At 45.3% G+C, this 15,472-nt stretch overlaps 1 protein-coding gene and 6 non-coding genes across 7 annotated transcripts in view; 6 read left to right on the forward strand and 1 right to left on the reverse strand.

Annotated features, from left to right (window-relative positions):
• DNAJC5B (DnaJ heat shock protein family (Hsp40) member C5 beta) overlaps window positions 1–15,472 on the reverse strand; it is a 32,369-nt gene that overhangs the window by 14,184 nt on the left and 2,713 nt on the right. The gene's annotated exons all lie outside the window — the stretch shown is intronic.
• Window positions 804–892, forward strand: TRNAY-GUA (transfer RNA tyrosine (anticodon GUA)). The gene is given in 2 exon segments: window positions 804–840; window positions 857–892. It is a non-coding gene; the product is annotated as a tRNA-Tyr (tRNA).
• TRNAY-GUA (transfer RNA tyrosine (anticodon GUA)) lies at window positions 3,900–3,988 on the forward strand. The gene is given in 2 exon segments: window positions 3,900–3,936; window positions 3,953–3,988. It is a non-coding gene; the product is annotated as a tRNA-Tyr (tRNA).
• TRNAY-GUA (transfer RNA tyrosine (anticodon GUA)) lies at window positions 5,739–5,827 on the forward strand. The gene is given in 2 exon segments: window positions 5,739–5,775; window positions 5,792–5,827. It is a non-coding gene; the product is annotated as a tRNA-Tyr (tRNA).
• On the forward strand, window positions 6,163–6,235 carry TRNAA-AGC (transfer RNA alanine (anticodon AGC)). The gene has a single exon. It is a non-coding gene; the product is annotated as a tRNA-Ala (tRNA).
• On the forward strand, window positions 12,577–12,665 carry TRNAY-GUA (transfer RNA tyrosine (anticodon GUA)). The gene is given in 2 exon segments: window positions 12,577–12,613; window positions 12,630–12,665. It is a non-coding gene; the product is annotated as a tRNA-Tyr (tRNA).
• Window positions 14,827–14,915, forward strand: TRNAY-GUA (transfer RNA tyrosine (anticodon GUA)). Its single transcript is given in 2 exon segments — window positions 14,827–14,863; window positions 14,880–14,915. It is a non-coding gene; the product is annotated as a tRNA-Tyr (tRNA).

Below are 15,472 nucleotides of genomic sequence, written 5' to 3' on the forward strand. Positions count from 1 at the left end.
TCACAGTTTTAGTTACTTTCCCAGGAAAGTAACTATAAACAAAAGGTGTTTACACATTCCTTCTAAGAAACATCTTTTGATGGACATTTCTCATGACCAGTGTGATTGGGAAAGTGGTAACTTAATTATCCAATCCCTGGTCATTGTCAAGAACCTATAAATACTGGAGTCAGAAAATAAAGTTACTTCTTTTTCTGTCATACCACTGAGACATGGTCGTGTGAATCATTCCATGTCTTTTAGCGACAGGGCTGTATTAAGACTACTATGGGCAGTTTGGCAGAAGAATTGATCTTCTCCCTCTTTGCTGGACAGTTCTCAAGTATCAAGCCCAGTACAGGAAAAGGACATCTATGGTATAGAGCAAACTCTGGAGGACCACAAAGAATCTCACTGAATTCTCTTTAAAGACAGGCTGAGGAGAGTAGGTGCTTTCAGTTTGCAGAAAGAGATGTTTAGAGGACTTACACATGATGTTCCAACACTTGTTACAGAACAGAGAAATGGCTATCATTTTGTTTCTTCTTATGCTTGAGCAGAGGGCTGAAGACAGCATAGTGAAAGGGAATCAAGGAAAAATACAGCGGTATAAAGGTAAGCTCTGTGTGGCCGTGAGGAAGTTCATCATAGAAACTAACATCCAAGGATCTTATGGAGCATTTCTGTGGTTTGCATGACTGATGGGTTCTGTGATGTCTCAGCTGAGGCTGTTTGAAGAAGGATGTGGTAATTAGAGGCATGATGGTACTCTCTGGATTGGGAAAAGTGCTGGGCGAGGTCTGCCTGGGCATGTCCCCATGCTTCCTTCGATAGCTCAGCTGGTAGAGCGGAGGACTGTAGGCTCCCTTGTACGGCCATCCTTAGGTCGCTGGTTCAACTCCGGCTCGAAGGAGTGATCTTTTGGTTCTGGCACACATCCTGCACTGGCACTGCTGCCTTTTTCTGGTCCTGCCCAGGGGACTTCCCTTCAAAGGTCTGTCCAGCCATGAGCTGTTGTCTGATCTTGAGAAGTTGACCAGCCAAGGCATTTTTGGGTGGACCCCGGCCAGGAAATTGTGATTTTGGGCACTGGTGTTGTCTGGGATGACAACCAGTAGGAACATGATCAATTGAGTTGTGGATGGTGTGACAGTGGGAGGCCCAGGCTTTGGTTTTAGGGCATCCTGGGTCAGGGCTGGGTGCCTGGGAGGGGAGAGGACCTCAGTCAGAGGCTGCAGGGTGGAGAATTAGCTCAAGTGGTAGAGCGCTCGCTTAGCATGTGAGAGGTAGCGGGATTGATGCCCGCATTCTCCAATGCTTTTCATTCCCCTTGCCTGGACACAGGGCCCTTTGCCAGGGAGCCTTTGGCCAGCTGGTGTTAATAGGATGTATTTGTAGCTGGCTGCACAGATAACTACAGGAACTGGAGCTGTACCAGGAACAGCAAGGGATTTAAACTGGGGTATCTGAGTCTTCCTGTTTATTTGGGATTAGATCAATACCCTTGCCCACCTTTATGCCTCCTCAAGTGAAGTCCTCTGTTATTGAGAAAAGCAATACATCAAACTAATTTTTAAGTATGGTAAAAAGAATGACTCTAGGAAACACCAAGCAGTGAGAGTCACCCTGCTAAGATCACAGAACAGATCATCCTGTTAGATATGTCTAGACATGTGAAGACAGGGAGGTGTTTAGAGACAGACAACATGGCTTCACCAAGCACAAACCATGACTGACTAATCTAGTGGCCTCCTGTGATAAACTGATTGCCTCAGTGGACAAGGAATGAGCTATGGACATCATTGACCTAGACTTTGCTAAAGCCTTTGACATCACCCCACACAACATCCTTGCCACTAAATTGGAGACACTGGGTTTTGATGGATGGACTGTTCAATGAATAAGGAATGGGTTGGATAGCCACATCCAAAGAACTGTAGTCAATAGCTAAATATCCAAGTGGAAAACAGTATCAAGTGGTGTCCCTCAAGGGTCTGTATTGTATTGGGATCTTCATCAGTTGTGCCATTGTGAGTGGGACTGAGTGCACCCTCAGCAACTTCACAGATGATAAGGGGAGCTGTGTAGTTTATATGCTTAAGGGAAGATCTTCCATCCAGAGGGACCTCAAAAACCTCAAGGAGTGGGTCCATGTGAACTTCATTAGCTTAAACAAGACTGGTGCAAGGTCCTGCACCTGGATCAGGGCAATTACCAGCATCAGCACATTCTGAGGGAGGAATGGATTGAGAGCAACTGTGTGGAGAAGAACTTGTGGGTGCTGGTGGATGAAAAACTTAACATGAGCTGGCATTGTACCTTTGTAGTCCAGAAAATCAATCATATGCTGGGCTGCATCAAAAGTAGCATGGTCAGCAGGTGGAGGGAGGTTATTCTGCCCCCCTATCACCTTCTTGTGAGACCACACCTGGAGGGCTCAGTCTGGCCACAGGTTCCCAGCATAAGAAAGACATGGTTAGAGCTGGTCCAGAATAAAGACACAGGACTGATCAGGGGGATGAAATACCTTTCCTGTTAAGACAGACTGAGAGAGTTGGGACTATTCATCCTGGAGAAGGCTCCAGGGAGACCTAATATCAACCTTCCAATTAATAAAGAAGGCTTATAAGAAAGACAAAGACACTTTTTAGCAGACCTTATGGTGGGAGAGCAAGTAGAAATGGTTTTAAACAAAACAGGGTAGATTTAGATTATGTAAAAAGAAATTATTTATTATGACAGTGGTGAGGCATTGGAAAAGGTTGCCCAGCAAACTTGAAAATACTCCATCCCTGCAAAAGTTCATGTCTGGTTGGATGGGCCTTTATCAGCTATCTCATCTAGTGGAAGAAGCTGTTGCCCACAGCAGGAAAGTTGGACAGCATGACCTTTAAAGGTCCTTTTCAACGCAAAATATTCTATTATAATACATGAAAGACAGGTGGTCACAAACTGCACACTTTGGGTGAACTAAGCAGAAGGTTTCAAATGCCTGTCAGGTTATTGATTCAACTGTTAGACCTTTTACTGTGGTGATGGGAAGAGGAATGAGAGAGTGGGTCACAACTGAGGCAGGATTCCATTTTTTCCCTCCCTGGGTCAGACAAGCAGGAAAAGAAGGGTGTCCTGGCTGTTCAGTCTCCATACTTGGAGGTTAATGTAATATAAATGGCTGAACCCTGGAGTCAGCTGCAATGATTCTTGGGCTCAGGCTGCTGTTGGAGATCTGAAAAGAGTTGACCTGAGGCCTCATCCAAAGCTGATTGCTTTGGCTGCTCTGTCACAGAGGAAAAGCTTGTTTTTGTCCCTCCATAGCTCTGCTGGTGGAGTGAGGGCTGTAGGCTCCCTTCTGTGGATACACATCACATCTGGATGGATGCTGCCTGCCCTAATACATCTGAAAGGTTCTGAACTGACTTCATGTGGGACCTCCATCTCCACCCATGGGTCCAGGAGCTCTGTTTACATTAATTTCTCTTTCCATGCTACACCATGGGAGTCTTGGTCACTAGCTAAGTTTGAGCCATAACTTTGGATATGTCCAGCCACAAAGACCCTTGAAACACACACTGATGTGCAGATGGATGTTCTGGTTTGACCTCAACCTTTTCTTGTCAGTCAGGTCCTGCCTGGCACTCACTGGACATGATCATCATTCTGACCTCTGCACCAACTTCCCTGCTTGCAGTGCCTGGTGTTACATTCTGCTCCAGCCTCTTATCTGGAATGAGCCACCATGGCAGGGTCTGCCCTGGTTTGGTGGTGTATACATGAGATTTTCTGGGTAATGTGGGTCTAAGGCAAGTGTTTCTTTTTTCCTCCTGGACAGTGTCATGCAGGTATATGTGAGGTGGTATGAAAGCCAAATGGTTTTCTGAGTGTGTCCTGGGTGAAGTCTGCCTGGGCATGTCCCCATGCTTCCTTCGATAGCTCAGCTGGTAGAGCGGAGGACTGTAGGCTCCCTTGTACGGCCATCCTTAGGTCGCTGGTTCAACTCCGGCTCGAAGGAGTGATCTTTTGGCTCTGGCACACATCCTGCACTGGCACTGCTGCCTTTTGGTCCTGCCCAGGGGGCTCCCCAGAATGAGCTGCTCAGCCATGAGCCATTATCTGACTTTGGGAAGATGATTAGCCAAGGCATTTTTATGTGAATGCTTGGTGACAGATGATGGTTCTGAGCCCTGGAGTTGTCTGCAGTCACCTCCAACAGGAAAATGAGTTGGTGGGTAGTTGTGTGAAAGTGAAGTTTATTAGGAAGGCTCAGGCTTTTGGGCATCCTGGGTCAAGACTGGGTGGGTGCCTGGGAAGAGAGGGGACCTCAGTCAGAGGCTGCAGGGTGGGGAATTAGCTCAAGTGGTAGAGCGCTCGCTTAGCAAGTGAGGGGTAGCGGGATCGATGCCTGCATTCTCCAATGCTTTTCATTCCCTTCCCTGGACCTGCGCTGCAAAGAGGAGAGCAGCATCTAGGACTATGTCCGTGGCAACATGGGCTGTGAATTGAAGCAACAGATTCTCTTTGTTCTGATTATAATGGAAAGGATCTATAATATTGTGCCCAGCCTTGGGCCTCCATGTATAGGACAGACATTGACCAAGTGCAAAGAGCTCTAGTAAGGCCTCCAGGACACTTGGAAGCAGGTGTACTTGCCCTTTGAGGAGATACTCTTGAATGTGGCCTCGTGCAGATCCTGAAGAAGAAAGGGCTGTGTGGGAAATAAGCGAGCACTTATCAAAATGGCTATCAGGAGGTTATTGATTCAACAGTTAGGCCTTTTACTGTGGTGACCAATAGAGGAAAGAAAAACAACAGGCCACAGTTAAAGCAGCAGAGGTTCTATTTTTTTCTCTTCTATGAGAGAGTGAAAATTTAAAAAGAATTAATGTTTCAAACACTTGGTAGCAAAGGACTGTTTCCATGCCAACAAGATAAGGTGCAGTTAGAAAACAGCATCTTTCAATGTATGATAATGCTTTCCTTGGATCAGCTTTCTTGTCTTGTGTAACTATCTCCAACACCAGGTATGAGGAGAAGGTAGACATAGAGATGCCCTGAGGACTCATTCAAACTGATTGCTTTGACAACACAATCACGGAGGCAGACCAGAGAGAGGACCCTGATAGTCTATTGGTATCTGCTGGTATAATGGAAGGCTTCTGGTTCTCTCACATGGTGACCATTACATCTTATGTGGGCATTAAGTGCCTGAATAGGCCTGAATGGCCCTCACTGGCCTCATTCAGGGTTTCCACCTCTAAACATCAGCACAGGAGTTCTCTTTATGTTCACATCTGGGCCTTCACTTTCTTTCTGTGTTAAAAAGCAGGAGTCCTGGTCTCTAGCTCAGTAATGGCCATAGCCATAGCACTGTCAAGGTACAGAGACCTTGGATCCAAACCTGATGTGCATATGAATGTTCTGCATTGACCTAAACCTTGGCACCTTACACCTAAATGTATGGACCTGCCCGTCAGTCATGGGACATGGTCATCATTCTGACCTCTGCAGTGACTTCTTTGCTTGCAGTTGTCCCTGCCTTGTCATGGTGATAGTGGCTTCTGTTCTGGATGACTGACTTGAGTGAGCCACCATGGATGTGTCTGTCCTGACCAGGGGCTGTAGGCTTGAGAAGCAATGTGAAATAAGCCAAGTCTTTCTTATTTCCTGCAGAGGAGAGTCATGTAAATACAAGGGAGTGGTGTGAGGCTTGAATAATTGGATGAATGTGTGATGAATGTCTGAGGTTTCAAAATTACATGCTTCCTTCGATAGCTCAGCTGGTAGAGCGGAGGACTGTAGGCTCCCTTGCACGGCCATCCTTAGGTCGCTGGTTCAACTCCGGCTCGAAGGAGTGATCTTTTGGCTCTGGCGCACATCCTGCACTGGCACTGCTGCCTTTTTCTGGTCCTGCCCAGGGGGCTCCCCAGAATGAGCTGCTCAGCCATGAGCCATTGTCTGACTTTGGGAAGATAAATGGCCAAGGCATTTTTAGGCAAACTTTGGCCATGGGAAGTTGATTCTGACCACTGGGCCTGTCGGTAGTCACGTCCAGCTGAACTGTGAGTGGGTGAGGTGTGGTGGTATGAGAGTGAGGTTACTGGGAAGCTCAGGTTTTGATTTCAGGGCATCCTGGGTCAGGGCTGGGTGCCTGGGAGGGGAGAGGACCTCAGTCAGAGGCTGCAGGGTGGGGAATTAGCTCAAGTGGTAGAGCGCTCGCTTAGCATGTGAGAGGTAGCGGGATCGATGCCCGCATTCTCCAAGGCTTTTCATTCCCCTTGCCTGGACACAGCACCCTTTGGTGAGGGTTCCCTTGTCCTCTGAAAGGTAAGTAAATCTGGGAAGCACACCTGGGAAGCACAGTAGAGCACAGCATCCAGGACTTCTCCAAGAGTAGCAAGGCTTCTGGATTGAAGGAAGGTATTATCTGACTTCCCTCTTCATTGGATAGATGTCATTTAGAATAGTGTACCTGTTATATATAGCTTTATATAAGTTTTGGCTACAATAGATTTAATTTTCTTTCTTATACCTGTTTTGGATTCAGAGTGAGAATAACGCTGGTTGCACACTGCTCTTATAGTTCTTGATAAGCAGAGTTTATGCCAAGCCAAGGACTTCTCAGCTTCTTGCACCATCCCAACACTAAGGAGACTGGGGGGCACAAGAAACTGGGAGGAGACACATCTGGGACAGGTGGTCCCCGCTGGCCAAAGGAATATTCCATACCACGTGACATCAAGCTCAGTATATAGTAGGGAGAAAGAGGGCTGGAGGCCACTGCATATAAACTGGCTGTCTGGGCATTGTTCTGCAGGTGTTGAGTAATTGTGTTGTATGTCACTTATTTTGTATAATCTAATTCTGTCGTGATTATTGATATTTCCCCCATCCTTTTGCACTTTCTTTTTCTCCATCCACAAATTTTTCTTTGTTCTCCCAGTTGTCTCCAAAAACCCTTTTGAGGGTGGAGGGAGCAAGCAGCTGTTTAGAGTTTTGCTGCCTACCGGGTGCCCAACATGGGGCTTGAAGGGTTGAGATAATGACAAATCTGACTAGAGTATATTAAAACAAATTTCTTGTAAGCATTCATTTTAGTAGTTTAATAGTAGCTAATCCTGATGTTGATTTATTTACTCTCAGAACAGTTTTCTGTTCTCAGGTTGTGTTTTATAGTATCTTACTTGCTCTGTATGTTTCCTGTTGTGCTGTTTATCACCTTTGGGGGCTGGGCTAAGGTTATCATGTTGTCATACTTTGTAACACTGGCTTATGATATGATAAAACTAATGGTCATGAGACTAATCTATTTGAAATCAAGAATTGTTATCTTCTCCATACTTCTAGAGCCATCTATTGGAAACTATTCCTAATTGCATCCTTTATCTTTCCTCCTAGAGCAAATCTGTGGGGCATACACTTCCCACATCTTTCCCTTCTCCTCCAAGGTAATTACTTGTAAAAAGGTAATAGCTCTTGAGAATTCTGAATATAGTCAGGATGTTCAAACCAGTATGTTCTTACTGCTATGTGTCCTGATTGTATTTCAGGCCTTGTTTAGACTTAAACTCTTTAGGGATACCACCCAGACAACTGCCCTGAGCCTGAGCATATATAGTGGCAGGATGTGTGGGATAGTACAGGCAATGGGCATCTCAAATATTTTGGAATTTCACCCCTGAACAAGTTCAGAATCCTGAAAACCTAGTAAAATATTTGGAAGAAATATGCTGTCAACCTGGTAATTCCAGAGAGAAACAAATCACTTCAACATGGTGGGGCCTGGACCATGCCTAGCAAGGCCTGTTCAACACTATTTAGTACCCTCAAGGGGACAAGAAGGTCTTTGGATCTGATGACAACATGTCAGGCACTTTGGCTACCCCAGTCCCAGTGACAGACACTGCATCTGAACCAAAGAACGCACCTGTACAAATATCATCTTCACAAGAAGAAATACTGGAAGTAGAAGTCAGCTGCTTTAGTAAGGGACGAAGGAGCATCTTCTAAGAGTCAGCAGCAGGAAGAAGTGGACAAGGCAGACTGCTCCAAAGCAGACCCTCTATGAGAACAAGAGGAGGAAGAGAGGCAGCTGCAGACTGAGGAGGAAAGAAGGGGAAGAACTTGTAAATGAAGTGGAAACCACCTGATCCTATAATACACCAACCAAGACCCCCTGGTTCCCATGCATAAGCTAATTTGTCAGCTGGAAAGCCCTGGGGGGATTAGCAGGACTCACCCACCCTGTAACAGTTTCATATGACCACTGAAAATCCGATCCAGAGTGGAGACCAACAGTTTATAGTGCCTTGAACAAAGCCATGCTGCTGCTAAGTGCCGCCATGCCAGACAGGCTAGAACTTCAATTTGGACTGGAGGCAGTTTGTATCAAAGGCAGCCAAGTGGCCTGCCACAATCAATATCACTAGCAGGTTTTTCTCAATCCCTTTGGCAGCAGAGTGCAGGTCACAATTTGCTTTCACTCAGAGGGATGTCCAGTACACCTGCCCTAGAGGTGGAAATCCAGCCCTACCATTTTCCATGGGTTTAACCATACTGCACTACAACAGGAACACCTGCAATACATTGATGACATCATCATATGGGGAAACACAGCAGCTGAAGTTTTTGAGAAAGGGAAGAAAATTGTCCAACTCTTCTGAAAGTCAGTTTTGCCATAAATCAAAGTAAAGTCAAGTGACTTACATGGGAGATCCAGTTGTTAGGAATAAAGGGGCGAGATGGATGTAATTGTATCCCAATGAATGTGATCAACAAAGTAACAGCTACATCTCCACCAATTAACAAAAGGGAAACACAAGCTTTATTAGACATTTGAGGTTTGGAGAATATTTATTCCAAATTATAGTCTGATACAAAGCCCATTCTATCAACTAACCTGGAAGAGGAATTATTTCATTTGGGCCCTGAATAATGACAAATCTTTGAACAAATTGAAAAGGAAATATTACATACAGTAGCCCTTGGGCTGCTCTGGGCAGGACAAGATACTGGAAAGGTGCTGCAGCTGGGGAGAATGGTCCTACTTGAAGCTATTGGCAAAAAGCATCCAGGGAGGGCTCAAAGTTGATTCTTAGGGTTTTGGCATCAGAGACACTGAAGATTCAAGGCTGGCTATACTCCAGCTGAAAAAGAAATATTGGCATCATATGAAGGATTTTGAGCTGCTTCAGACATAGTATTGAAGTAAGCTCCTCTTGGTACCCTGACTGCCAGTGCTTGGCAGGATGTTCAAAGGGAGAGTCCATTCTCTACACGATGCAACTGATGCTATGTGGAGTGAGTGGGGCGCACCTATTAAACAATGCACTTGAATAGGAAACCCCAGTGGCCCAGGAATTTTGGAAGTGATCATTGACTGGCCAGAAGGCAAAGATTTTGGAATGTTGCCTAAAAACGTAGGTGATGTGGACTGAAGAAGCCCCATTGTAAATGAAATAACAGAAAATGAAAACAATATGCCCTGATGAGTCCTGTCATATTTTGGGAAAATATCAAAGGTGGAAAGCTGCTGTGTGGAGTCCTGTACACATGACAGAAAATGCTGAACGAAAAGGTGAATCTAGTAACTTATCAGAGGTGAAAACTGATTGTGAAAGCTATCCAGACTTTAGACATTGCTGAAAGGGAAAATGGCCAGTACATTATCTCTACAGACTCATAGATGGTGGCAGATGCTTTGTGCAGGGGGGGGAGCATTGAAATTGAAGTAGGTCAAGAGCAGACATAAACCCACCTGGACTGCTGGATTAAGGCAGCATATTTCTGCTTGGGTAGAGGACTTTGTGGTAAAAGTGCATCATGTAGTCACATACCCAAGACTCAGGCCACTGAGTAACATTGAGAATCCCAGCTGATGAGTCAGGATGTAAAGACTGAAGTGGATTAGGTGGATCTGGACTGGTGTCCATAACATAACATAAGTGTGAACTATTTATAACTTAATGGGTCCATGATATCTCACGCCATAAAGGAAGAAATACAACATATTCATCACCTCCTGACTGAGGGGTGGACTTAATAATGGACACCATCCATGATTATCCATGAATGTGACACATGGCCTGAAATAAAGCAAGCCAGACAAGATAAAAGCCTCTCTCTAATGGAGAACAGTGGCTGAAATACAAACATGGGGAAGTGTGGCAGATTGATGATATCACATTCCCACAAATATGCCAATGCAAGCGTCAGGTGCTTACACTCACAGAACTGTAGAATTATTTATGTTGAAAAAGATCTTGAAGATCATCAGATCCAAGGATTAACCTAGTACTGTCAAGTCCACCACCAAACCATGTCCCTAAATGCACATCTACGCATTTTTTAAATACCTCCAGAGATGGTGACTCAACCACTTTCCCAAGAAGCTTGTTCCAGTGCTTGACTACTCTTTGCTTTAAGAAATTTTTACTGATATCTATGGTGGAACCTACAACCAGATGGCTGGAAATATATTCTGTGCCTCATGCCAATGGCTGGAATACTATCCTGGGCCTTGAGAAATGAGGTAAAAATTAATCCCAGAAAGAACTGAGTCAGACAATGGTACTTATTTCAGAAGCAGCCTCTTAGACATTTGGCTCAAACAGCATGGCATTGAATGGGTATATCACACCTCCTACCATGCACCAGCTTCCAGAAAATTAGACAAATGAACTGTTAAAGACAACACTGAGAGCAATGGGTGCTGAGACATTTTAACATTAGAATACACATTTAGCAAGTCACATGGTTAGCCAGTACTAGAGGATCTTCTAATCAAACTGGCCCTGCCCAATTAAAACTTTGATTTACTTTTACAAAAGGGAGAAGTCCCTGTAGTGCACATAGAAATTATGCTGTGAAAGACAGGCTGGGTTATTCCTACTTCAGGCAAAAGCAAACCCATCCATGATACTGCTTTTGATCAAGAGCCTGAGTGCACTTGGCGAGTAATGCAGAAGGATGGAGAAGTATGATGTGTACCTCAAGGGGATTTGATTCTGTGTGACAACCGGCAAATATTTGAATTATATTATGCTAATTGCTATATAATAATGTATAGCATCTTTGCTACGGTTGCTATATGCAATATCAAAATTATAAATATTTAGCTTTATTAATCTATGAAAAATGAATTTTTATTAGATCAGGCTAAGTGGAGCAATGATAAAACCAGAACTGTCTTCAGAATACAACAGTCCAACATCACACATCATCTCTCCTGTCCCAAAAGACTTAGAGGAGCCCAAAGTCATGGGCTAAATAAACTCAATTGACATTTTAGAGAAATGATCTAGAGAAATGGTCCAGGCTAAGGGAATGATATCTGCATATGTATATAAAAAGACCAGAAACTGGAATATGTGGGACCTTAGCATGACATAAATGGTATAAAGTAAGGCATAAATATTTACCTGGTTTCAGATGGGATTGACTTAATTTTCTTGCTAGTAACTGGTATGGTGCTGTGTTTTAGATCAAGGAGGAGAATAATATTGATAACATTCTGATGGTTTAGTTCTTGTTGAACAGTGCTCATCATAAGTGAAGGACTTTTCAGCTTCTCACAGAACCCCACCATCAAGGAGGATGGTGGGCAAAAGGAGCTGGGAGGAGAAAGCCATGACAGTTGACCCCAACTGGCTAATGGAATATTCCACACTATATGGTGTCATGCTCAGTATATAAATTACGGGAAAAGACAATGGAGCTACTGCTTAGGAACTCACTGGGCATCATTCACTGAGCATAAAGCAACTGTGTTGTGCATCATATGATTTGTATATTTTCGTTCTATTAATATTGGAATTATTATTATAATTGTTACTGTTGTCGTTATTGTTGTTATTTCACTTTCCATTTCTTTTCTGCCCTATTAAATCATCTTTTTCTCACCCTGTGAATTTTATTCTTACTGTGGGGAAGGGCATGAGTGAACAGCTGTGTGATGTTTCACTGCCTGCAAAATAAAGCCATAACAGTGCCCAGCCTTGTGCCTCTGTGTAGAAGACACACGTGGACCATGTGCAGTGACCTCAGACAAAGGCCATCAGGACACTTGGGAAGAGATGATCCCACACACAGGAACTGACATCAATGGAATGAAAGAATCTCAGTGGAGGGCCAACAAGAACCTCGCAGAATGGAGGGACTTCTCTACCAGGATGAGCAAGAACAGTGAGAAAGTTCAGACTGCTGAAGGAGAGAATCAAAGGGTTTAGGCATGACCTTCGTGCTTGTAGGCGATTACAGAGTAGAGGAAATGCTATCCTTTATCTGATACTTGAGCAAAGTATCAGAAGGCCTGAAGACTGCAAAGTGAAAGGGTATCAAGGGAAAATGCAGCTGTATATAGGTAAGCTCTGTGTGGTCCTAAGGAAGATGACATGTGGCCATCTGTAGAAGATGACATCCAAGGAGCTTATGGAGCATTTCTGTTTGCAGTTTGCATGACTGATGGGCTTAAGTGTTGAGCAAGGGGCTGTGATGTCTCAGCTGAGGCTGTTTGAAGAAGGATGTGGTAATTAGAGGCATGATGGTGCTCTCTGGCTTGGGAAAAGTGCTGGGTGAGGTCTGCCTGGGCATGTCCCCATGCTTCCTTCGATAGCTCAGCTGGTAGAGCGGAGGACTGTAGGCTCCCTTGTACGGCCATCCTTAGGTCGCTGGTTCAACTCCGGCTCGAAGGAGTGATCTTTTGGCTCTGGCGCACATCCTGCACTGGCACTGCTGCCTTTTTCTGGACCTGCCCAGGGGACTCCCCAGAATGAGCTGCTCAGCCATGAGATCTTGCCTAAACTGTGGAAGACAACCAGCCAAGGCATTTTTTGGTGAACCCTTGGGCAGAGGATGGTGATTCTGACCATGGGGGTTGTCTGCAGTCACCTCCAGCAGGAATGTGAAGCAGTAGTGAGTTGGTGGTATGAGATTGAGTCCAGTGGGAGGCCTGGGTTTTGGTTTTAGGGCATCCTGGGTCAGGGCTGGGTGCCTGGGAGGGGAGAGGACCTCAGTCAGAGGCTGCAGGGTGGGGAATTAGCTCAAATGGTAGAGCGCTCGCTTAGCATGTGAGAGGTAGCGGGATCGATGCCCGCATTCTCCAATGCTTTTCATTCCCCTTGCCTGGACACAGGGTCCTTTGCCAGGGATCCATCTGATCTCTGGGGAGGCTGTGGGGAGATTTATGGTGTGCCCTGGGTTAGCAGAGGAGGATGACCTCAAGAGCACTATGGGCAATTTAATGGATTGATTTTCTTCTTCTTTGCTTGTGTTCTGGGTAACCCAAAATGTTATTATATTTTATATCCATCTGTGCCCAGAATTGCTACTGTCTCTTGAAAACCTTGTGGTTGGAAATGGAACTGCAGGGCTGGGGCATTGCCAAGTTTTTTAAAAGCCAGAATCTCTCAGGCATAGACAGCTCTCTCTTACCTCTTGGTTTTTGCTCTTTCCATTTTGTTCTCACAGGGAGAGAGCCGAGGCAGAATGGGTGGAGACTGCCTTGGTTTTCTTTTGTTTTCTTTCCTGAGACGGTTGCTTCAGGTTTCCTAGGATTTTGTGGTTCTGGATTGCTTCAAAGCAGATTTCACCTGTCTACAGTCACTTCACATCAAGAAAAGGGCAACAGCCCCACTCTACATGGTTGCCCCAACCTGCCAGCAGTGCTCAGTTGAAGTGGGAAGGCATGGAGTCCAAGTTGCTCCTGCTGCTGCCTGCTGTTTCTCCTCATGAAAAGGTGAAGTCCCTCTATGAGTTCCAGCTGTATCAAGTTCCAGCTGCTGGAGTACCTTTTTTGACAGAGCTGCTGCCACCAGAGAAATAGGAAGGGGATTTGTCTGGCTTTGGACTCAAGGTTTTCTTTTTGTTTTTCCTGAGTTCTCTGTTACTTGTTGTTTAGGGGGAGTTTTTGTAATCATGGAGGTTTGGATCTGTGTTGTTTTGGGGTTTTTTTTTCTCTCTTTTTCTTCTCTCTGTCCACATGCAGTCAAAGGAGGGGGAGGGCTGCCACCATCTTTGTCTCTCCACACGCAATCCTTCATGGAGGGCCCATCTTGGGCAGAGGGCTTTCTCTACCACTTTTAATTTCTCCTTGTGCCCAGGGAGTCAGTGAAATTTAGAAACTTTGTAATTAGTGATTATTCATATTTTTCTTGCCTGTTGCTATTTCACATTTTTAGTAAACTGTTACTTTTTATTGATATCTCCTCATGTTCATCTCTACTTATTGGTGGAAGGGAATTGGCTAAAAATAAATGGGATGTAATCAATTTTAAAGTGTCTACCCCCTTATCTTGACGTAAACCAAGACAGCTTGGCAGTTCTCAAATATCAAGCCAGTATAGAAAAGGATGTCAAAGAAATGGAACAACCTCAGTGGTGGATCACCAAAAATCTCACAGAATCACTGGAATTCTCTTTAAGGATGGGCTGAAGAGAGTGGGAATGTTCAGTTTACAGAAAGACAGGTTCTGAGGACTTGTGGATGACCTTGGGGCACTTAAATGTAGGTTGCAGAACAGGGAAACAGCTATAATTTGAGCAGATATATATATTATAGTTGAGCAGAGAGCAAAAGACAGCACAGTGAAAGGGAATCAAGGGAAAATGTAGCCGTATATAGGTAAGCTCTGTGTGGCCCTAAGGAGAGTCCATCTGTAGAAGATGACATCCAAGGAGCTTATGGAGCATTTCTGTTTGCAGTTTGCATGACTGATGGGCTTAAGTGTTGAGCAAGGGGCTGTGATGTCTCAGCTGAGGCTGTTTGAAGAAGGATGTGGTAATTAGAGGCATGATGGTGCTCTCTGGCTTGGGAAAAGTGCTGGGTGAGGTCTGCCTGGGCATGTCCCCATGCTTCCTTCGATAGCTCAGCTGGTAGAGCGGAGGACTGTAGGCTCCCTTGTACGGCCATCCTTAGGTCGCTGGTTCAACTCCGGCTCGAAGGAGTGATCTTTTGGCTCTGGCGCACATCCTGCACTGGCACTGCTGCCTTTTTCTGGACCTGCCCAGGGGACTCCCCAGAATGAGCTGCTCAGCCATGAGATCTTGCCTAAACTGTGAAAGACAACCAGCCAAGGCATTTTTTGGTGAACCCTTGGGCAGAGGATGGTGATTCTGACCATGGGGGTTGTCTGCAGTCACCTCCAGCAGGAATGTGAGGCAGTAGTGAGTTGGTGGTATGAGATTGAGTCCAGTGGGAGGCCTGGGCTTTGGTTTCAGGGCATCCTGGGTCAGGGCTGGGTGCCTGGGAGGGGAGAGGACCTCAGTCAGAGGCTGCAGGGTGGGGAATTAGCTCAAATGGTAGAGCGCTCGCTTAGCATGTGAGAGGTAGCGGGATCGATGCCCGCATTCTCCAATGCTTTTCATTCCCTTGCCTGGATCATAGGTGCTGTGTCCTCTCGTGGCTGTGGGGAGCCTTGGGTGGACCCAGAGGCTGTATCAGAAGTAGAACAAGCCATTGGCATAGCCATGAGTAAGCCATTATCCCTCCTTGCTTGCTAGT

The sequence above is a fragment of the Pseudopodoces humilis genome, chromosome 1, assembly GCF_049639895.1.
Source record: "Pseudopodoces humilis isolate 2021_Gansu_Grassland_sample_001 chromosome 1, ASM4963989v1, whole genome shotgun sequence".
Lineage (NCBI taxonomy): Eukaryota > Metazoa > Chordata > Aves > Passeriformes > Paridae > Pseudopodoces > Pseudopodoces humilis.